Source organism: Diospyros lotus, chromosome 11 (genome assembly GCF_014633365.1).
Source record: "Diospyros lotus cultivar Yz01 chromosome 11, ASM1463336v1, whole genome shotgun sequence".
Classification (NCBI taxonomy): Eukaryota; Viridiplantae; Streptophyta; class Magnoliopsida; order Ericales; family Ebenaceae; genus Diospyros; species Diospyros lotus.
In genome coordinates, this window is record NC_068348.1 from 12,569,298 (window position 1) to 12,594,291 (window position 24,994).

Below are 24,994 nucleotides of genomic sequence, written 5' to 3' on the forward strand. Positions count from 1 at the left end.
ATTTCAGAAATTTAAAAAAATTGGCCGGCGGGCTTGCTGGCCCGCGCGGGGCCCCGCGGTGCGCCTGTTGCACGGGTTGCGCACCCTCGCGGGGCTGCACGCCCGCGCACGCTCGGCCCAGCACTTGCTGCCACCCGCTATGGCCCCCTACGGGCCACATGCGGGCCCCGGCTGCACCCAGCTGCTGCCACTTCGCCTTCTTTTTTTTTTTTCTTTTTTTTTCCTTGGGCTTTTAAACCCATATTTTCTAGAAATTTCCCCCCCAATAATGCATTTAAAATATCCACTTTTCACATCCCAAAGCCTATTTTCATAAACAAAATCATTTACTCCAACCTCATGATTTACTCCAAATAAATTACATCAATGGTTCTAGGCCTTCACAAGCCATTACCAACCCTTAAATTACATCACATGAGACACATACAATAAATAGGCTTCCCTAAGCCATAAAGCCACAAATTAAATAACCACATGCCTAGGTTTCTTTAAGCCATAAATTTACAACAAAATAAATAACACCATGAGCTTCCAACCACAAGCTTGCAACTCTTCCTTTTCTCTTTGGACATAAAAACAACCTACAAGGAGAGGATAAAACCTCATGAGCCACAAAGCTCAATAAGGGTGCAATGAACATAAGTATTAACAAAAACATAATATGTGATGCTAAATGCATGTATGCAACATGGTTAGGGCTTCCACATCCTCACCACCACCTTGGTTTGAGGCTTTAAACTACCCTACCCCACACAACCTCATGGCCATAGGTCCTTGAGCACAAACAACATGCCAATGCACACACTCAAAGTTTAAATACATACTTACAACTTGCAAAGCCACCATCCTATGGGGCTATCCCTTACCTTAGCATTCTTTGAAGCTTTCACATGCTTTAACTTCAAGGCCTTCATTTCTTTCAACCTTTGCTCTTTCTCAAGAAACCCCTTAAAAAATAAGGTAGCTAAGCCACCAAACAAGAAAGATAAAAGGATTTTTCTCAAATACTATAAGGTAGAAACCTTACCTTTGCATTCTTCCTTTCATCTCCATTCTTTCCTTCCTTCTTCATTTCTTTATTCTATGAGAGACTTCTTCCTATCGCTCTTCTTTCTTCCTTAAAGACTCTTCAAATGGCAAAAATTTGAGACTAAAGCACTCTATTCCTTTTTATACTACTCTTGTCTTGAAATCTCAATTTCAAGACTTCATCTTAGCCCTTGATTTCCATTTCCTTTTTGGGAGAAAATCCCAACCACACAAGGAAACACAATCCATGTCATTTCCTCTCTTTAAATCTCAACCATTGGATTACTTTGCCTTTACAAGACTTAACCTCTACCCTTAAAAGGAAACACAATCCATGTGCCTTTCCAAGAATTAATCTTAGCCATCCAAAATTAGTCTTTAAATTAAATCATTAATATGTTAGCAATCCTTGCCAACCTTCAAGACTAAATGGTGGCCCTTAGATTATTTCCAATTCCAAGAATCAATCTCATCCCTCCAATTTTTCATTTCTTTCCCATTTAAATTAATGGGACTATTTTCACCCCATCACATGAGAAACCACTTTGAAAGACATAAATCCTTCATTTTCCATTTATTTATATCACCATTTTTATCAAGCATTAATGGTGACTAATTTCCCATTTTCTTTTGGATTTTCCTTAATCCATATAATCATGTCTTTCATTAATGCAAGAATGACCAATATCATTTCTTTTTGCCTTGATTTAATTCCCTCTTTTAACTTGAACCACATTAAGCCATGTGTCACTCCAAGACACCAACCTTGGCTCTCAAGTTCTAATCTCATCCATCCATGTGGCATTACCACATTTATTCACCAATTTAGGGGAAAATAATTATTTTCTCAAATATTTGCATATTCTCCATTTTTCCTATTTTCCATAATTAAATTTCTCTATGGAAATAAATTCCAAAATTCCCAAAATACCCTTTGAAAATTATTAATCCTATATATCTCCACATAAATACAAATTTGGGATTTAATTCACTTACACACCTAACTCCACATAGGAATCATTTCCAATTTACAAAAATACCCTTTTATTGGACTTCACTATCCAAATTATCAAAATGCCCCTCTCATAGGGCACCAATATTCTCAAGGATCTAACACCTTATCAAGGGCATTTTTGGAAGTTTTCTTACTTCATTTCTCATTCTCATAACACTAGGATTACTGGGTGTTACAAAGAGTGATCAATAGGAATCAAGAAGCATGCATAAATCACTCACCTTGTCTGTTTACTTTTTGGGTGTACCATTTACACGCAAATCGAGACTATTTATTGCCAAAATATAAGTTTTCGTAAAGTAATTGCCAAATATTTTTATGTAGAGTTATATGGAATTAAAAATGGAGTATGCCATAAAAATTTCATGGAAAAATAATGCTACATGCGCCCTCATGCACCCCGGGAAGGGGCCTCACGCGTTGCCACGACAGCCCCCTTCTAGCGCACGAATCTCACACGCGTAGTTTCCGTATTTCGGCCTTATCTCCCTCGTTTTAACTTCGATTAGACCCCCATTTTTTCCTACTTGCCCATTTTTCATCCCTATACCTAATTATGGAAAGAAATCAGACTTACCTTATAGTTTCGCTGAAGTTTGGAACGCTTTACGGTGGTGTCCCAAAATTTCCTACAAACCTTTTCTTCTTCGTTCTTTGGCAGATTTTTCCCTTTCTTTTGGCAGTGTTTCCTCTCTCAAACTCCCTTCCTTTTCCACCTTGCTTGGTGCCCCCAAAATGAATAACCTCAAAGCCCTTATTTATAGGAAACTCCGACGAACCAAATCGCGCCACGTGTCGCGTTATCATTCCATCCATGAGCATCCAATCAAAATATGTCATGTGTCCTATCCTTGGAGGTTAAGTAACCTTGGAGACTAAGCAAAATACTTGAAGAGGACATTGGGGAAGACTTGGAGAAGACGTTGGACTTGGATTTCAAAACAACCCAAAACTACATTTGATTTGAGTTTGAAATCTAGAATATTTTGAAGAGATATTTTTAGGTTTCAACAAATGACGCTTTGGCCCAAACTTTTCACGTAATTGCACTTAGACCCTTTGTAACTTGGTCCCTGAGCCATTTTTAATTGCATTTTTTGGTCCCCGAAAAATGGACTTATTACGCCAATACCCCAAGGTTTTAGGTAAATTACACTTTTACCTGAACTTTAATATTTACTATTTTGCCACTGGTTCAAAAACTAAATTTTTCACTCAAGGTGTAACAACCTTCTCCCACTTGCGGATGTCACTGGTGAATAATCGGTTGGATTACTCACCCAACAAACCATTAACCGAAGGGTTGGACTATGTTTCAACAAGAAATGCCCTAGGTGGGCACTAGGCTTCATCATTCCTTTCGCTTTCATAGAATAGAAAAGCTATGGCACACACTAAGAGGAGGGTGAATTGGTATATTAAAAATTCTTTTAGTAAATAGATATGTTGTCTGAGAAAACCACAGCTTCGATTAAAACTCAAGACCTTAAAATAGAACAATGAGGGATATAAATATGTGAAACAAAAGAGAAATAAAAGAAATGCTTGAAAAGATAATATGAAAAGACCACAAGCACACAAGAACACAATGATTTATAGTGGTTCGGTTTAACTAAGCCTAATCCACTACCTTAGCTCCTCATTAAGGATTTTCAAGCAAAACACTATAACTCTCCTATCACGCAGGATAGGCCCTCTAGCTTTTAAGCTAGGAAGATACAAACCTCTTGCTTAAATAAGCAAATCCTCTAGCAAACCTAGGTAACAAAACCCCTTACTTTGACAAGTAGGTCCTCTAGCTATACGAGCTAGGAACATAAGAAATGATACAAGAGATTAGTTTGTCCACTTGGTTACAATGTAATCAAGAAAAAATACAAGGCTACAAATTATGCTTTGAAACAAATAAAATACAAGCCTTGAGAGCAAGAGACTTAGGGCACAATTGAAGCACGATTGATGAGCACTTGGGAGCTAGTTGATAGATTGCTTCGGTAGATCAAATTCTTCTTCTTGACTTGCATTTATAGAGGTTTGAAAAACAAAACTTGAAATCATCCCGTTGCAAATGGAGACACCATCATGGAGGAAGGAATTTTGGCCATTAAAAGCTGTATGCCTTAGAGACTGTCGACATCTTATTTACAAGCTGTTAACATATTAATTCAAATTTAAACAACTGTCGACAGTTAAACAAATACTGTCGACATTTTGACAAAACTGCTGACAGTGTTGATGCAGTGACTGTCGACATTTAGAAACCGAGAGCATGCAATTATCATGTTGACAGTTTAATTAAGAATATCGACAATTTGGGCTGAAAATTAAAGAACTGGTCGACAGTTTATGATATACTATCAATATTTTCTCCCAAACAATAGATACTGTCGACATGTTCTTTCAGAACTGTCAACATTTTCTAAAAAGAACTCTTTGAATTATAAGACTACCTTCATTCTTTTTGATTTATTAATATTGAAAATAATATCAAGTAAAAGGAGTTTTTGGGAAAACATATTTAAATAATGATTTTGATTGAAACCAAAATGAGTGTAAATATATTTTGCCAAGCAAACCATTCAAATTGATCATCATCAAAACTTAAAGCGAAGAAGCAAATTGTCAATCTTCCCTTTTTTTATGATGACAAAAACTATATAAAAATCATTTACTGAAATCATTTACCCTTCTCCCCCCTTTTTTGACACAAATCAAAAAGATATAGGAACACAAAAATGCTCTCCGATAAAATAAGAAAGAATGGGAAAGGAAGCATATTACAGAAGACTCCCCCTTAAGAAAAATATTATCATAATTTGAGCATTCAACTAGAGAGAAATAAATATCCATAAGAGTAGGCAAGGCATCAATTAATAGAAAGAAGATAAAATACAAATATTTATCCTTGCATCAAAAGTTTAGACAAAAATAAAATTGCACTACACAGTAGAAGAAATATGTGTGAACATCATGGAAAGACTACTAAGGCTCTTGAGGAGGCTGAGGCTGCGGTGATGATGGACTAGGTGGAGGCATGCAAGAAAGAAGAGCTTTTACCAGCTACATCATATGATTCATTTGAATAGCAGTGTTATCTTGATTAGGCCTTATCTCTTTCATCTCATCTTCAAGATAGTCAAGTTTAGCTTTGAGATAGGCGATACCATGAACAATAGCATCGTCTTGGGAGTGAGAGGATTCTGCTATGTGATGAGGTGGAGAAGCAGAAAGAGGAGAAGGGGTATCCTCATTTGGAAGAAGATCATCCTCAATAGATGGCTTTTGATGCTTCTTGGATTTTACCCATTAACCAAATTTAGTTTTGGTAAAACCGACACGCCTAAGAGAAGATTCGCTAAGAATTTTTGAAGGAAGCATAGATATACGACGAACATTTCCTAGATTGTCAACTTTTGAGTCAATAATTTCACTAAGGAGCATGCCATATGGAAGGCATCTTTTCTTAGTTGTGAATGCACCTATCATTTCTCGTAGATAAGAGAACATAAATCAATTCTTTTTCTAGTCATGATGTGAAACATAATCCAACAATCTTCTTTTGAGACTTTAGAAAAGTTGTCAGTACGAGGAGAAATATTATGAACAACAATAAGATGGAGAAGGCGACCCATCATAGACAATTTTGTGGAAGCGTTAATGAAGTAAGGTAAGGATTCATCTTCAAAAACGGTTTTAGCGGCTAAATCAAAGTTAAAATCACTAGAGTTATAAATTTCACCACCAGTGGGAATACCAAACTGATTATGAATAAGATTGGTATTGATAACAAATGGAGTTCCATAAACATTTGTTTTGAATTGATTGTGAGAAGGAATGTGATCAAATACATTAGATGCATTGCAATAGAGGGCTCTGACAGCATCTTCGTAGACATTTCTATGAAGTGTAAGAAAGTTTGTCCACCCAAAATTTTCTAGATTTGATGCATAGGGAAAACTAATATCGTTGAGGAATTCAAAAGTAAGAACCCGACAAAGAAGAACGTCGCGAGTGGCAAAGGAAGTAGAGTACCTTTCTAAATTTATAGAAATATGAACTAATTGTTGAACATCGGTGGGTTCGGTGGATTGGACGTTGGCCGGGGCTTGAGGTCGCTTGGTTCTAGCCATTGGAACTGAAAATTGATGAAGAAATAAGAGAATAATGGAGAAATTGAGTGAGTAGGAAGATAGAGAGTAGAGAGAGTCGAAGACGAGAGAGAGAGAGGATTTCTTTGAATGAGAAGATCGATGGTCGTGGGTTTTTAAAAACCCTCGATAGAAATTGTCGACAGTATTATTGAGGATGTCGACAGTTTTTGAAAATCGATCGACAGTTTTGATATAACTGTCGACAGTTTTCCTATAGTTCACAAGATTTAGATTTTTTCCTTGATGGTCGATCGACAGCTTTAAACATACTGTTGACATTTTGTTAGAAATATGTTGACATTATGAGGCAACATGTCGATAGTTTCTTAAGAAGGCTTTTAAATAAAATCAATAACTAAAGAAAATAATATACATTTCATATTAAACATCATGCCACAAAAATTATCATTCCTAGTTCACTGCAAAAAAATTCAAATTTATTTTTGTCCAAAGGTTTAGTAAAGATGTCAGCTATTTGATGGTTTGTATCAATGAACTCTACCTTTATATCTTCTCTTTGAACATGATCTCTTATAAAGTGATGTTTGACTTCAATGTGCTTAGTTCGAGCATGAAATACGAGATTTTTTGTTAAAGCTAGTGCACTTTTGTTGTCACATTTTATTAGTACATTTTTAAGTTTTATGCCATAATCTTCTAATTGATGTTTCATCCACAAGATTTGAGCACAACAACTTCTAGCTGCTACATATCCAGCTTCGGTGGAAGAGAGTGCGACGGTATTTTGTTTTCTACTAGACCAAGATACTAATGAGTTTCCTAGAAATTGGCATGAGCCACTAGTGCTTTTTCTATCAATTTTGCACCCATCATAGTCAGCATCAGTATAGGCTTCAAGAAGAAATTCATTTGATTTGGGATAAAATAGTTCTAGATTAGATGATCCTTTTAAGTATCTAAAAATCCGTTTTACTGCTTTTAGGTGAGACTCTTTAGGATCGGATTGAAACCTAGCACATAGGTAAACACTAAACATAATATCATGCTTACTGTTAGATATAATAATGATCCAATCATGCTTCTAAACAGTTTATTGTCCACCTTTTGTCCTATCTCATCTTTGTCCAAATAATGAATTACTCATAAGAGTAGCTATGGGTTTGCTATCTTGAACATTGAATTTCTTAAGAAGATCCTTAATGTATTTTTGTTAAGATATATAGATCCCTTCATCTTCTTATCTTATTTGTAATCCTAGAAAAAATTTCAATTCACCCATCATACTCATTTCGAACTCCTCTTGCATTATATTTGCAAATTCATCACATAGGGATTTATTTGTTGACCCCAAAATAATATCATCAACATATATTTGAACTAATAGAATGTCTTTACCTTGAGTTTTTCTAAATAATGTTGTATCTGTTTGTCCTCTTTTGAACTCTTTTTCTATAAGAAATTTGCTAAGTCTTTCATACCAAGCCCTAGGGGCTTGTTTTAAACCATATAAAGCTTTAGAAAGTTTGAATACATGATCCTCAAATTTTGGATCCTCAAAACCCGGGGGCTGTTCTACATATACTTCCTCATTTATGTAACCATTTAGGAATGCACTTTTTACATCCGTTTGAAATAATTTAAAATCTTTGTAGCATGCGAATGATAATAGCATTCTTATGGCTTCAAGTCTAGCTACGGGAGCATAAGTTTCATCATGATCTATTCCTTTTTCTTGGCTATATCCTTGAGCCACTAATCTAGCTTTATTTCTTGTAACAATACCATTTTCATCCATTTTGTTCCTAAAAACCCATTTGGTTCCTATGGTTGGGTGATCTTTAGGTCGTGGAACCAATTTCCACACTTCATTTCTTTTAAATTGATTTAATTCTTCTTGCATAGCCATGATCCAATTTTCATCATTCAAGGCATCTTTAATGTTTTTAGGTTCTATTTGAGATATAAAGGCAGCATATTGACATTTATTTTCAATAGATGCTCTTGTCCTAATTCCTTTAGAAGGATCACCTATAATATTCTTATCTTCTACATATTTTCTTTCTCTTGGGAATGATGGTTCTTTTTCTTCTTGAGGAACAATTTCTTCATTTTGAAATTTGTTGCTAGAGGATTGATTATTTTGATGTTCTAATGAAAGTTTTCTTAATTCATCTTCATCTTCTTCTTGGGATTGTTGAACAATAGAGTTTGTATCATCAACTTTTACTTGAATAGATTAGTCTATTGCTAATGTCTTCTTATTGAATACTCTATATGCCTTACTTAGTACTGAATATCCTAAAAATATGCCCTCATCACATTTTGAATCGAATTTACCTAAGGCATCTTTATTATTTAGAATGAAGCACTTACTACCAAAAATGTGAAAGTATGAAATATCAGGTTTTCTTCCTTTATATAGTTCATATGGGGTTTTCTTTAAGATTGGTCTTATGGATACTCTATTTAGAATATAACAAGCTGTATTTACTGCTTCAGCCCAAAGATTTTTAGGAAGATTTTTGTCACACAACATGGTTCTACCTATTTCTTGTAAAGATCTATTTTTCCTTTCAACTACTCCATTTTGTTGAGGGGTTCTAGCACAAGAAAAATTATGTTCAATACCATTATCTTCACAAAAATATTTAAAGTGTTCATTTTCAAATTCTCCCCCATGATCATAGAACCATTTCTTGTAAAGATCTATTTTTCCTTTCAACTACTCCATTTTGTTGAGGGGTTCTAGCACAAGAAAAATTATGTTCAATACCACTATCTTCACAAAAATATTTAAAGTGTTCATTTTCAAATTCTCCCCCATGATCATTCCTAATCTTTGAAATGCATATTCCTTTGTCTTTTTGAACTCTTTTGCAAAAAATTTCGAATTGTTTGAAAGTTTCATTTTTAGAAGCAAGAAATATTACCCAAGTAAACCTAGACAAATCATCTACAATGACAAGAGTATAATGTTTTCCTCCTAGGCTTTGGGTTCTCATAGGTCCAAAAAGATCTAAGTGAAGCAACATTAAAGGTCTAGATGTTGAGACTACATTTGAAGGTTTAAAGGATATACTTTTTTGCTTGCCTTTCATACATGCATCACAAATGTGATCTCTTCCATATTTTAACTTAGGTAACCCTTTAACAATATCATGTTTAGATAATTTGTTTACAAGATTCATACTAGCATGACCTAGTCTATTATGCCATAACCAAGCATTTTGAGATATGGTGCTTACTAGACATCTTTCTATACTAGATAGAGATAAGTCTAGGTAAATTATGTATACATTATCAATTCTATTTCCTACAATTTTTATATCATTTGTTTTCAAACATGACACCTCACATGCAAAGGTATTAAAGCACAGTTTATTTCCATTGTCACATAATTAACTTATACTAATTAAATTGTGTTTAAGACCATCTACCAAAGCAACATTTTCAAGAACAAAATTTGGAAAACATATAGAACCAATACCACGAATTTACCTTTTTGAGTTGTCACCATAGATAACGTTACCTCCTTGCTTATAGGTGATGTTGTTGAAGAGTCGTTCATCTCCGGTCATGTGTTTTGAACAACCACTATCAAGAAACCACTTGCTTCTCACAACATTTGTAGAAAGAGCAACTTGTCATACAAACAATCAAGTTGCTTCCTTTGGTACCCAACCCTTTTTGGGTCCATCCATGTTAGCATATAATTCTCTTTTTGGTACCCAAATTTTCTTATATCTATGTGGGTTGTTTCTTATGAAACATTTGTTGATAGAGTGATTATGTCTCCCACAATAATAACATGTGTTCTTTTTCTTTGAAAAGTATTGTTTACGAAAATGATCTTTCGATTTTTGATAGGAAGCTTTTACAAAAACGATTTTGTTTTGATTATCTAGACATGGATCAAAACCTAATCCTTGTTTATCTCCAAAGTTTCTTTGAGCTCCTAAGATCATTTCAAGTTTCTTTTTCCCTTCAACAAGTTTTTCTAAGGATTCCTTTAAGTCAATATTTTGTTTGGAGAGAATTTCATTTTTACTTACTAGGTCATTTTTCTCAACCATCCAAGAGTCTTTTTCTTCTTGCAATATTTTTACTTCACTAACTAATGATATTGATTTCTTTTTAAGAACATTGTATTTGAAACTAACTTCCTCAAACTCATTCATGATTTCATTTAATGCATCTTGTAATTCTTCACGAGTAAAATTCAGGGATTTAGAAGAACTTACCTCTTCAATATTGGCCATCAGACAGAGATTGGCAACTTCTTCATTTTTATCTTCATCTTCCGAGGAGAAGTCATTCTCACTCCATGCGGCTAAGGATTTTTTCTTCCCTTTCCATTCCTTTCTCTTCAAAGAAGGACATGCGGAGCTTACATGACCTATTTTCTTGCACTCATAACATTTAATTTCTTTAGTACCTTATTCTTTTTGCTCATTATCTTTCTTAAGGCATCTTCTTTGAGTAAATTTTTTATTTTTCATGAATCTATTAAATCTCCTAGTAAACATTGCAAAGTGTTTGTCCTCACTGTCTTGTGAATCTTGGTTGTCGGTTTCTATCTTAAAAGCTACATTTTTGTTTTTCTTTGAATCATCTTCATCATTTCTTTTCATCAAAATTTCATGAGTCATTAGTGATCCTAACAAGGTATCAAAGGTTAGGGTATCTAGGTCTTTGGCTTCCGTTATGGCAGTGACTTTTGGATCCCAAATTCTCGGAAGACTCCTTAACACTTTTCTAACTCTTTCTGCATTTGGCTATGTTTTTCCTAGAGATTCTAAACCTAAAACTATATCATTGAATCTAGTAAACATATCTTTTATAGACTCATCTTCTTTCATGGAAAATAATTCATAATCATGAACAAGTAAACTAATTTTTGTTTCTTTTACCTATTTTGTACCTTCATGTGTTACCTCTAGCTTGTCCCATATTTCTTTGGCAGTCTTGCAAGTTGATATACGGTTGAATTCTTCTACACTTAGGGCACATATCAATGCATTCATTGCTTTTTCATTGATCTCCATGTTTCTCCTTTCTTCTTCCGTCCAAGTTTCCATTTTTTCCATATCGGCCAATCTAATATCCTTCTTGATGGCTTGCATAAGAGTAGAATCTTGCATAAGATAAATTTGCATTCTTGCTTTCCAATAATTATAGTTAGTATCATCAAATAAAGGTGGATGAGCTATGCTTTTACCCTCGGCATGGGATGAACTAGCAAAATGAGCCATAGATGGATCTTGTCCCCAGGTTGTTAGACCTATTTAAAGAAATGAGAATTTGGCTCTGATACCAATTGATAAAATAGAAAAGCTATGGCACACACCAAGAGAAGGGTGAATTGGTATATTAAAAATTCTTTTGGTAAATAGATATGTTGTCTGAGAAAACCACGGCTTCAATTAAAACCCAAGACCTTAAAATAGAACAATGAAGGATATAAAAATGTAAAACAAGAGAGAAATAAAAGGAATGCTTGAAAAGATAATATGAAAAGACCACCAGCACACAAGAGCACAAGGATTTATAGTGGTTCGGCTTAAACTAAGCCTAATCCACTACCTTAGTTTCTCACTAAGGATTTTTAAGCAAAACACTATAACTCTCCTATCACGCCGGATAGGCCCTCTAGCTTTTAAGCTAGGAAGATACAAACCTCTTGCTTAAATAAACAAGCCCTCTAGCAAACCTAGGTAACAAAACCCCTTACTTTGACAAGTAGGTTCTCTAGCTATACGAGCTAGGAACATAAGAAATGATACAAGAGATTAGTTTTCCCACTTGGTTACAATGTAATCCAGAAAAAAACAAGGCTACAAATTATGCTTTGAAACAAATAAAATACAAGCCTTGAGAGTAAGAGACTTAGGGCACAATTGAAGCACGATTGATGAGCACTTGGGAGCTAGTTGATAGATTGCTTCGGTAGATCAAATTCTTCTTCTTGACTTGCATTTATAGAGGTTTGAAAGACAGAACTTGAAATCATCCCGTTGCAAATGGAGACACCATCATGGAGGAAGGAATTTTGGCCGTTAAAAGCTGTATGCCATAGAGACTGTCGACATCTTATTTACAAGCCGTCGATAGATTAATTCAAATTTAAACAACTGTCGACATTTTGACAAAACTATCGACAGTCACTGCATCAAACAGTGTTGATGCAGTGACTGTCGACATTTAGAAATCGAGAGCATGCAATTATCACGTCGACAATTTAATTAAGACTATTGACAGTTTGGGCTAAAAATTAAAGAACCGGTCGACAGTTTATGATATACTGTCGACATTTTCTCCCAAACAATAGATACTATCGACATTTTCTAAAATGAACTATTTGAATTATAAGACTACCTTTCTTCTTTTTGATTTATTAATATTGAAAATAATATCAAGTAAAAGGATGCAATATTCACACTTCTGGTACCAACACTTTCTCATACTCGAATTCCCTCGAGGAGAACAAGTCAGATATCAACCCATACACAATCACAAACTAATCTAAGTATAATTTGAACACCTTAATCATTAACTCACAAGGGTTACATGTGCGTTTTCTAACCCCAAATATCATTACTGGTTTCTCATAAAAATTTGAAACAAGGTCTAGAGTAGTCTTGTTACATCTTCCTTTTCGTTCTTAATTACATTCCTTACAATCACCAACCATACTCGAGGTTACAATTAACACACAAAATCTCACAATTCACTACTTGGCATCCTTTCTTTTACCAAATCATAGGTTGATACATCTATCATCATTCCTTAGGTGATGTGAATGGGCTGAGCAGGGATCGATTAACACTCGCACAACCTCATTAAGGAGGATTCGTGGTAGCTTGCACGACCGTCGGGTTGTCATTGGCATCTTTTCCCATCAAACTAAACACACGACCTCGATTCAGTTCCTTACCTCCTTGGTTCATCCGAGATTGGTTTACTCATCTCCTTTGTGGGCAGTCCCTAAAGAGATGACCAGTCTGTTGGAAAATAAAGCACATGGGTCCCTTGGGACAATCTCGAGCCAAGTGGTTGTTTCTTCCATAGGTGTAATACCATCGACCTCTTCTTTCACAAGGTTTTCTAGGATGGGACTTTCGACATCTAAGACAGTTTCCTTTTGGCTTGAAATCTTCTCTTTGAATCCCAAGATCACGTCTTTTCCCAAGTTTTCTTCCCTTGGGTTCCCGAGATTCCATCCTCAAGGCATTCATTCGATGGAGGTTGCTCTCCATGATCAGGGCTTGTGACACCACCTCCGCGTAAGTACGTGCCCCTAGAGAGCTTAATGCTAACTGGATCTCCAGCTTCAATCCCCCAAGGAACTTTTGGGCCTTGGCTTCCTCATCCAGGTTGTAAACTGGCATGCACTTGATCAATCGAATAAAACTATCCTCATACTAGGCCACAATCATGTTCCCAGCTTGCTTCAAGTCCATAAACTCTTGGCCCTTCTCCAACTTCTTACATAAAGGAAAATATTTGGTATTAAAGAGTTCTTTAAATTGTGCCCATGGAATGTTTAGCATACCTTGCCCTTCGGTATCCGACAAAGTTCTTTGCATCATTCTCCACCAGTGGTCCGCCTCGTCTCGAAGCATAAAGGTGGCACAATTGATCCTTTCCTCCTCATTACAACCAAGGAAGTTAAACACCTTTTCCATCTGTTCTAGCCAGTACTCACTCTCACTTGGGTCAGCTCATGCTTTTCCCTTGAAAATAGGCGGATTCAACCATTGGAACCTATCAATGGCATCTGGAGCTTGAGGGGTAACTCGATCGATTAGCTGCACCCCTTGCATATAAGTTACCATGTTTTCCATGACTCGCTCCATTTGGTCCATGCGGGTTCCACCCTCTTGGGCGGTCTCCAATGTCTCCTCATGGGTGTGTTGTGTTCCTTCCTCTTGGGTATAACTCCTATGAAAATTTGGAGTGGTTGGTTCAAATCTCCGGGATCGTCCGGTATTCACCATCTGAAATAGCCACACCTAAAATCATGAAGTTAACATTTAAACCTTAGTGGTAAAATAATCCCAAAACATTCATAGCCAACTAATAAGACCACAATTCAAAATCATAAGTTTCCCACTTTCTCGACTCACATGGATCTAGCTGATGACTAACACAACAAGTTTCAAATATCTGTATTTAGTATAGGGATTTTCATGAACCAGGTGCCTACCAGACCTTTATCGAGTTCCTAAACTCGATTCAGATAATCTTTTGGTTCCACAATCCCTGCAAAACAATTTGACAACAAAATAATCTCTCGAGCACTTATTGTCTAAAATCCTCAAGATTATAGATCCATCAAATACTTGTACCAAGTCTTATCTTGTAAAATAATTAGGCATCCTTCAAGCATCTAGTGCCTAGAATCTTCAAGATCCTTTAAGGTTAAAGGCCTATAAGGCGAGGTAGTCCCTCAATGATTATCGCCTAACATTCCCTGAAATGCCAAGCTTATCGAGTCCTTGTGAGGCAACACAAGATTCAAAATGGACTATATTTAATATAAGATATTTCTCAAAACCCCAAGTGGTCACTTATAAGGAACGATGTTTCCAAAATCCCACAAATCACTCATGACCTTGGCTAGGGATTCAATTAAAATACTTACTTGTACCTTACCTCACTCTACTTACTCATTAGATTCTACTATCCTTAGTAAAAATGTCCTCAATCCACGTGCAATCTATCTTGTCATCGAGACTCAAAGACCAACAATAACCGAAAAATATCATAAATAACTCACATAACCATTTTGCCTTCCACAATCCTCATGGTAGGTCACATAACCTATGTCATCATCTAGAAACATTCATATGTTAATCAACCAAAATATCTCATATCACTATTGTGTTACAAAAATTCAAGTTTCCAGAAATCTGGTTAGTCTTCTAAACCTCAAATATTTAAATTTAAATTGATTATGTAAAGGATTCCAACAACCAAGTCAAAATATTTTCTACCAATCCAATGGATTACTATAACAGAGGATTCAACAAATACTTATCTCCATCTTGACCCACTTACTCATTAGATGTAGGTGACAATCATTTACACCTCTCGAATTGCTCTATGACCTATCTTGTCACTAAGAAGTCCAATGATTAGTAACCACAAATAAATATCATAAACGTCTTGTATTCACTATTTTATCCTCTACGATTCACAAAGTAGCTATACAATCAGCCCTGGCATCAAAGAACCCCAAAGGTTAATATCATCAAGTACATATCACCATATTGCATACTTATTTATACCAAGTTCCACCCAATTATCAAGGAATCTCACAGGTTAGTAATAAACATCAAATGACATCCCATATCACTAATGTATCCTCATTTGTACATAATGCTTGGTTTCACTAGTATATATTCAGAAATCCTTATTCTTGCAACAACGAAGCAAATCCTTGTCCTCAAACTTAGATCCATTCCTGCCATAGATCAAGACAACCTCAAGGTTAGTCAAATCAAAGTCTAAACCCAAATCATATATTTACGCTCTGATACACATATATTTATGCTTTGATACCAAATGTAACGCCCCACTTTTTAGATACATAATGAAGTAATAAAATATTCGTTATATGCTAATAATAACCTCAGGCGTTATTGGAAACCCTTAATTTACAGAAGCGTTGGATCGAACCTGTAAGCTTAACTAAAACTTAATAATGGGGGTTTCCACTAGATTTCCTTCACAAGCACAAGTAATGTATATGACCTTCAATACTTTAGAAAAAAACATAACACACCACTATAGGTACAACAACCATAGGACACTCACACACACCTCTTATAACCTTGAGTATCCTAGCTATTATTTACAATACATAATTTGAACTACAAGGGTACATAATGGAATAAAATCCAGAGCTAGCTGCAAGACCCAAAACTAGCCAAGCACCACCTCTTTGCCCTTGCTTGAATTGGAACTTGGATCACCTGGCACGTCTAATATACCTGGGACGTTGAATTTCCCAGGGGTATGAAACACCCAAGTTAGATTGTTACATCTAAGTGAGTGGTATAGGAAAGAAAACCATGCATGCAAGAGCATTAAGCAATTAAGCCAGGAAATATGCAGAAATAAGTACAAATCTCCGAAGATCATGTCAATTTAAAACCTCCCTGAGTCATTATCATCCCTACCGGCACTCGTGTCGAACATCTTAGCCTCACCTCTAGGCTAAGTTCTACCTCTGGGCACGTGATCGTGGTCCAACCCCTCACGCCTCACCTCTAGGCACGATCCCACCTCTCGGCACGGGATTGCCCCCCTCCCCCCGCGATCATCGTGATGTTCCACCAACAAGCTGTTAATCTCATGTTCAAATTCCAGTCCCACCAACTAACCACAAAATACAACACAGAGATGCATATATATATATATATATATATAGGGGGATATGCTCAAAGTAAGGAAATATGAGATGTAAGCCACCAACCATGTGATTGTTAGAAACCGGCTAACCATGTAGCTTTGATTCTGCCTTCTTTGATCTGTAAAGTTGCAAGCGCAAACTTCTCCAAGTCGGTCCACACGATCGACCCTTTCCATGACGCCTCTAGTAGTGCTAGCAAACCTTAGGTGCCTCCAATGAGAGATCTGAATTTTTCCTCTATTTTTCAACTTCATAAGTGGCATATTTATAGAGTTAAAAAACCCTAGTTGTGCCTTGGAAACCCCTAAACAATTTAGGCTCGGCCCTTAATCATATTGGGCCGAATCTCTCTTTTAAATTATGGAACGGGCTCGACCTAAGTGTGTGATCCCTTAGGTCCACCATTGGGCCAGATGTAAGGCCAATTCTATTGGGCTATATGAAGGCCCAACTGAATAGAATAATTAAACTTATGGGCTTCATAATTAACTCATCTCATGGGCTTCTTAATTAAACTCTTTAATTAATAGTTTTAGAATTAATCAAATTAATTCTAAAACCCTACATATCATGGTTAACGTCTAGCAACATGCCATGAATACCTAGCTAACGATGAAAAAACACGGACCTTTTTAATTGCAAATACCGTGCAGTAAAATCCTTTCATCAATCTATGTCCCGATTGAATTTAGGGTATGGTTTTATGACGAAACCCTAATCATTCAATAACTATGTATCCATTCCAGATTTATGACTTAATAGGTGAAATCAAAACACGTTTTGATTTCCACCTCACCTTGGCCAAGGATTTCCTCAGTCATGAAATCATCGGAATACATAGGACATCTTCTCATCTTATCGATAAGTGGTGAATCCTATTTCGACATTTATAAGCCTTCATATGTGATAAGGTTACGCCCAGTGATAATTTGTTAATGACTCCATTGGAATCCAAAAAAGAACCAAAGTGTAACCAGTCAAATATAAGACTACCATGATGTCTCAAGTCTAAGGATCAATCTGCACTATTGCAACACAGAAATTCCAATTCGACATTAAAATAACCATTAGAAATTCTGTAGCGGGTCAGTTCAGTGTACTTATTCTTATAATAAGCACCCACATATATGCACTAGTGTCCCTACACCAATGTCCATGAAACGAGACATTCTCCTAATTGAGCATGCATCATATGTGCTAGTCTATCCGAGTTATTAGTGTCCAATCCTAATAACTCCATGACTAGGAACATTTAAGATCAAGGCTTGTAAGGAATATGTTTCATGATCGTCATCTCAATGCACAACCAAATTTCATGAGCCTATTTGATCTATGGACTTTGTCAAGAATGGATTACAATAAATAATGACAACCATCAATGACAAATAAAAACATAAATGCCTTGCAATAATAATTGATTCTTCCTAAAGAATCAAAATGTAAAGTACGATCAATTACATGTAAATATAATTGGCTTGTGGGGCATAATGCTAACAGTGATGTTGTGTGACAAAGCAAAAGGAATATGATATGCAAGCCATTTTCCATGCATGAAAGCCATTGTGTTCAAACCCGACGCAACAAAATAGAAAGGATATGCTCGAAACAAATGAGACAAAAACGTAAGCAACAAACCATCCACAAATGAAACCCAAGAGTGATTAATAGGAATCAAGAAGCATGCATAAACCACTCACCTTGTCTGTTTACTTTTTGGGTGTACCATTTACACACAAATCGAGACTATTTACTGCCAAAATATGAGTTTTCATAAGGTAAATGCCAAATATTTTTATACAAAGTTGTATGGAATTAAATGGGGAGTATGTCATAAAAATTTCATGGAAAAATAATGCTACACGAGCCCTCACATGCCCCGGGAAGGGGCCTCATGCGTTGCCACGCGCAGCCTCCTTTTGGCACGTGAATCTCACGTGTCGCCCCATATTTTTGGCCAGCTTCGTGTAGTTTTCATATTTCGACCATGTCTCCCTCGTTTTAACTCCGATTCGACCCCCATTTTTTTCTACTTGCCCCTATTTCATCCCTATACCTAATTATGGAAAGAAATTGGACTTACCTTGCAGTTTTACTAAAGTTTGGAACGCTTTATAGTGGCGGTCCCAAACTTTCCAGCAAGCCTTTTCTTCTTCGTTCTTTGACAGATTTTTCCCCTTCTTTTGGCAGCATTTTCTCCCTTAAACTCCCTTAAGTTTCCACCTTTCTTGGTGCCCACAAAATGAATAACCTCAAAACCCTTATTTATAGGAAACTTCGGCAAACCAAATCGGGCCACGTGTCGCGTCATCATTCCATCCATGAGCATCCAATCAAAATATGCCACGTGTCCCATCCTTGGAGGTTAAGTAACCTTGGAGACTAAGCAAAAGACTTGAAGAAGACTTTGGGGAAGACTTGGAGAAGATTTTGGACTTGGATTTCAAAATGACCCAAAACTATATTTGATTTGAGTTTGAAATCCAGGATATTTTGAAGCAATATTTTTAGGTGTCAACAAATGATGCTTTGGCCCGAACTTTTCATGTAACTGCACTTAGACCCTTTGCAACTTGGTCCTCGGGCCATTTTTAATTGCACTTTTTGGTCCCAAAAAATGGACTTATTATGCTAATACTCCAAGGTTTTAGGTAAATTACAGTTTTACCCGAACTTCAATATTTACGATTTTGCTACTAGTTCAGAAACTGAATTTTTCCCTCAAGGCTTCCTCAATTCCTTGAAAGGACCTATTTCCTCAAGTATTTGAGCTTGAAAATCTCGAGTACTACCTCAATTTTGAGTATGAAAATCTCGGGTATTACACTAGTGATCCCAAAAAAATCCATCCTTTCGGAGTAGCCTCTTTAAGGCCAAATCATATCCCCTTGAGAAATTTCCAGTTCACCCAGGACTAGTTTTCAAACTTACATGGCGTAGTCTTCACTTCGTCGAGCCATACTCCCAGAAGAAACCTAGGGAGACACATTTCCCACCTGTATTACCCCACATTACTCCATAGTAATACGGCTCGCCTATTCCGGGGGACCTTCCCCATTAAGAGGGGTTCTCCCAAAGGCCCTTTCCAAGTTTAATCGTGGGACAACCACAGACGAGGGAGATGCATTGTTTTTTTCTCAAGAAAGCACACTACACCTTCACATGCTAGTGTCAAGTGTCGTTATCTCTTTGATGCCTATAAATAATAACCCCCAACTCTTCAGTTTTGGGGAAAAGACAAGTAGAACAAGCCAAGACAAAAACAAATACGCAATCAAAACTAAGCCAAAACCACTAGCAATTGCGAATGCTCTCCTCTCACATTTTCGAGCACGACATCTTTATGTTTTACTACTACTGCATCTTGCATTTCATGAAAACCTCATCTGACTTAAGTATTAGAAGGCCCACGAGAGGGAAATCCCCGTGTAGCTTTAATTGATTTTTTTCTTACAGACTTGCTTTTGAGATGAAAGATGTCCTAGCATATCGCAACATTCCTCCCCTTTCTAATTCCTTCATAGCTCCCCCAACCAACGAATCAAGCCCCTTTTAGGCTAGTAAACCAGGTCCACCCCAAATGACTTTCTTTCTTTCCAGATCTGGAGAACGGGGTGGGAAAGGCGAGGGATGCCTCTTATTCTTCCAATAATTCATTAAAAACAAACAAATGTTAATTTTTGTAGTTCGATAACAATAATTTGGCATTGTGTAACGCCCCACTTTCTACTCACACAGCGATACTAAATACGTGCTAATATCACGTACGGGCGTTATGAAAGTCTTTACCAACGAAAGCAAATGATCGAACTTGAAAGCTTAACTAAAAGTTAATTAACTGAGACCCAATCATATTGGACATGTTGTACACTAACAATTGCAATCATATTTATTATTAAATAAAGAGTTATTTAATTTCACAAGAAGTCATTCTATTAGTTTCTTCTTATTATTATTATAATGACCGGATGAAACTAGGTAGAAGTTCATATAACACATATTGTGACTAATCTATAAAAATGTGAGATGATGCATCACAGTTTGTAGACATTATTAAATGTCCCAAATCATAGTAATGTCAAGAATGAACATTGATAATTATGGTAAGACTTGTATGCGCTATGTTTTTGTTATGTGATAGCAATGGGGGTCTCACACCCATAGGTATTGGAGAACATGTCACTGGATATGACTCACCATAAGAATACATTTTGGTTATATGTTGATGGAATTCTCATAAGAGATGGGTGTAACTAATCCTTGGACCTGAGGTTGTCACGATCATCTCATAAGAAGACTGATATGCTTTGACATCATTTCAATGGGTCTAGATGAAGGCTGTAAATGGGAGATCGTTGGGCATATCATGAGGCTTATGGAGATGGGTGCATAACCAAGATGAGACTTGTCTATACCTTGATAGAAGATGATGTATCTAAGACGCATTTTGTGGATATTCACTTTAAATCCATGGTCATGGTGAAAGAGATCAATAAGGAGTTATTGATTCACTCTCTATTGAGTGAAGATATTTGGAGGACCAAAGAAAACTCATGTGATTGTTAGTGTAGGTGCTTTAGACCCAATTAGATTGGGCATGTTGTACACTTACAATTGTAATCATGTTTATTATTTGAATAAGGAGTTGTTCAAATTCACAAGAAGTGATTCTATTAGTTTCTTGTTATTATTGTAATAATCGATTGAAACTAAATAGAAGTCCATATGATGTATACTGTGATTAATCTATAAAGATGTGAGATGATGCATCACAGTTTCAAGACATCATTAAACGTCCCAAGTTGTAGCAATGTCAATAATGGACATTGACAATTGCGGTAAGACTTGTATGTGCTATATTTTTGCTATGTGATAGTAATGAGGGTCTCACACCCATAGGCATGGGGATGCCTAGACAAGTACATAGGTGACCAATATTGGAGAACGTGTCATTGGACATGATTCGCCATGAGAATCCATTTTGGTTATATGTTGATAGTATTCTCATGCGAGATGGGTGTAACTAATCCTTGGACCTGAGGTTGTCACGGTCATCTCATAAGAAGACCTGTATGCTTTGATATCGTTTCGATGGGCCTAGATAAAGGCTGCACGTGGGCGATCGTTGGGCATATCTTGAGGCTTATGGAGATAGGTGCATAACCAAGATGGGACTCATCTATCCCTTGATAGAGGATGATGTATCTAAGGTGCCTTCGGTGGATATTCACTTTAAATCCATGGCCATGGTGAAAGAGATCAATAAGGAGTTATTGATTCACTTTCTATTGAGTGAAGATATCCGAATGACTAAAGAAAAACTTATGTGATCATAATCAAGTAACACATTGCCAACTTGAGATCACATAGGATACATTGACGAGAGGATCGAATTACACGGTAACCATGCTCGTGAAAGGTTATTTGCGGATTATAATTCATTCTGAATAATTAGGTAGGCATGAAGCCTTGCTAGAGGCCAATCTTGTCTTATGTTTTCATACCGACACATTGCCAACATATTCGGAAGCCTAATGAGTCATACGCAATAGGCACGGTTCCTGGCTTAAACCAGGAGAGCGGACGTATGGTTAAGTGGGACACTTTCGCAAGAAGTTATGCCGTCGTAGGTTCTCACGGAAAAAGAACAAATAGGCATAATGATGTCGATATGATGAGAGGTCGTCATAAAAGTGTTGGAAATGTATGCCCTAAAGACACGTTTTGTTTAATTTATGGTAATGATATTTCTTTTAGTCAGTTTATGGCACATATATTATTTGCATTTAATTGTTGGAAAAGTGTCCATGCTATTAAGTAAGTGATTCATGTGATGGGCCGTTCTTCACAGTTAGGCATGAATCATGGGTACTTAATAAGCAAGAAAATATTACTCTTGATCTTTTGATAGAACTGGGCATTCTATCATGATAAGATCATTGTGCAATAGATCCTAATGGAGGATGGCTTGCCTTAGCCAGTAAACAGTCCATTTATTCTAATTGTACAAGCGCATTTGGAATGCGTAGAGTGGACCTGTGATAGAAGCTAATGACAAAGTACTAATTATCATGGAGCTAGTCTATCACTACTACTACGTGGACGAGTACTCTAATACTTGAGTATTAGTTGGTGGTCTAGTGAACCTAGAGCTATATTCTTAGATTCACTGTAGGTGAGGTCTATCAAAGATCAATAACCTTTTGAGTTGGGAGTATGGTTTCTAATTAGTTAAGACGGACTAATACAAGATAGTTTCTGTGATTCACCCCCTTGTGATTGTCCAAGAATAATCAAATAATCCAGGGCCCTGGGAACGTGACTTAAGAGTGTGTGCTTCATGGTAGCTCCCAGTGATAAGCAAGTACATTCGAGTAGTCACGGATTATTGGACTAGTGATCTAAGGATGGTAGAAATCATTTAGAGAGGTGTTAGTACATTATTCCTTTCTAAATGATGGGTGTTACGCAGAGGGGTATTTTCGTCATTACACTAGTAGGTCAAAGACATTGCATATGCAAAATTATTCGTGGGGTCAGTGTTACCATATGGTGATAGTTGGAACACTTAGAATGACTAAATATAGCTACTAGGTAGTAGGGATATTTTGGTCATTTTAGTAGCCGTGAATAATTTGTCTTTTGGTCCCCGGGGTAGCTCGATATAACTCATGTATTATTTAATACATTTGGCTTATTGGGTGAATTACATTGAGAGAGAATTATTTTATTCAGAATGGTCCATAATTAATTGGGTTAGAATAAAATAATAGTTCATTAGTTTTTTAATTAATTAATTGGGCTAACCCAATTAGAAAATTAATTAAATGAACTTGGCCCACTAGGGTTTGGCCCACTAGGGTTTTAACCCTAGGGTTCTCCCTATATATATTCTCTCCTTGGTTGTTTTTCATCTAAGGTTTTTTTTACTCTTCTTCACCGAAAGAGAGGCCACGAGTTTGAGCCATACCTTGGAAGATCAAGAGAACGTTCAAGTTCTGATGCGAAGGAGCCGAAGGATTGCAGGACAGCCGTCATCTCCACCACGAGAAGAAGCTCCCGCCCATCCTCCTCCTATCGCTTCATTCCGTCCGGTAATCCGAAGGAAAAGTAAGTTTCCTAGATTCTAATCAATACGAGGAAAGTTTTTATTTAAAAACGCTTCCGTTGCATGCTATGTATCCTCGAGATGATCCTTCAAGAATGACAAAATATAGCTACTAGGTAACAGGGATATTTTGGTCATTTTAGTAGCCGTGAATAATTTGTCTTTTGGTCCCCAGGGTAGCTCGATATAACTCATGTATTATTTAATACATTTGGCTTGTTGGGTGAATTACATTGAGAGAGAATTATTTTATTCAAAATGGTCCATAATTAATTGGGCTAGAATAAAATAATAGTTCATTAGTTTTTTAATTAATTAATTGGGCTAACCCAATTAGAAAATTAATTAAATGAACTTGGCCCACTAGGGTTTGGCCCACTAGGGTTTTAACCCTAGGGTTCTCCCTATATATATTCTCTCCTTGGTTGTTTTTCATCTAAGGGTTTTTCTTTTACTCTTCTTCACCAAAAGAGAGGCCACGAGTTTGAGTCATACCTTTGGAAGATCAAGAGAATGTTCAAGTTCTGATGCGAAGGAGCCGAAGGATTGCAGGACAGCCGTCATCTCCACCACGAGAAGAAGCTCTCGCCCATCCTCCTCCTATCGCTTCATTCTGTCCGGTAATCCGAAGGAAAAGTAGGTTTCATAGATTCTAATCAATACGAGGAAAGTTTTTATTTAAAAACGCTTCCGTTGCATGCTATGTATTCTCGTGATGATCCTTTAAAAAGAAAGAGTTTCCTAAAATGGCAATTGATTAAATTAGGAAGGAGTTTCTAATTTAATAATTTTCTATTTGTTGAAGTGGCAAATAGAAAATAAAATAAATTTGGGTTTAAGTTAATATTTGGACTAAATTGGATTTGGGCCAAATATTAAATTAAATATTATATTTAGACTAAATTAGATTTGGGCCAAATATTAAATATTATATTTGGGCTAAACTAGATTTGGACCAAATATTAAATAATAAATATTTGGTCTTGAATTAGATTTAGGCTAAATATTTTATACACTATAAGAGGTTTGATTTTTTCCGACGGTTAAAAAACTGCCGGAAAAAGTAAAAAAATCGCCGGTAAAAATTTTACCGGCGGTAATTTTTTCTAGTGGAAATACCTCTGTCGGAAAATATTACCAGCGGTTTTTAATTGCCAGGAAAAAAATTTTACCAACGATTTTGTTGAACCGCTGGTAAAAATAAGAATTCTTGGCAGTTTTGGTAAACCGTCGAAAATTTTTGACGATTATTGACATCCGCTGGCAAAGTTTTGACTTTGCCGGTGGTTTAAAAACCGCCGATAATGATATTTTAC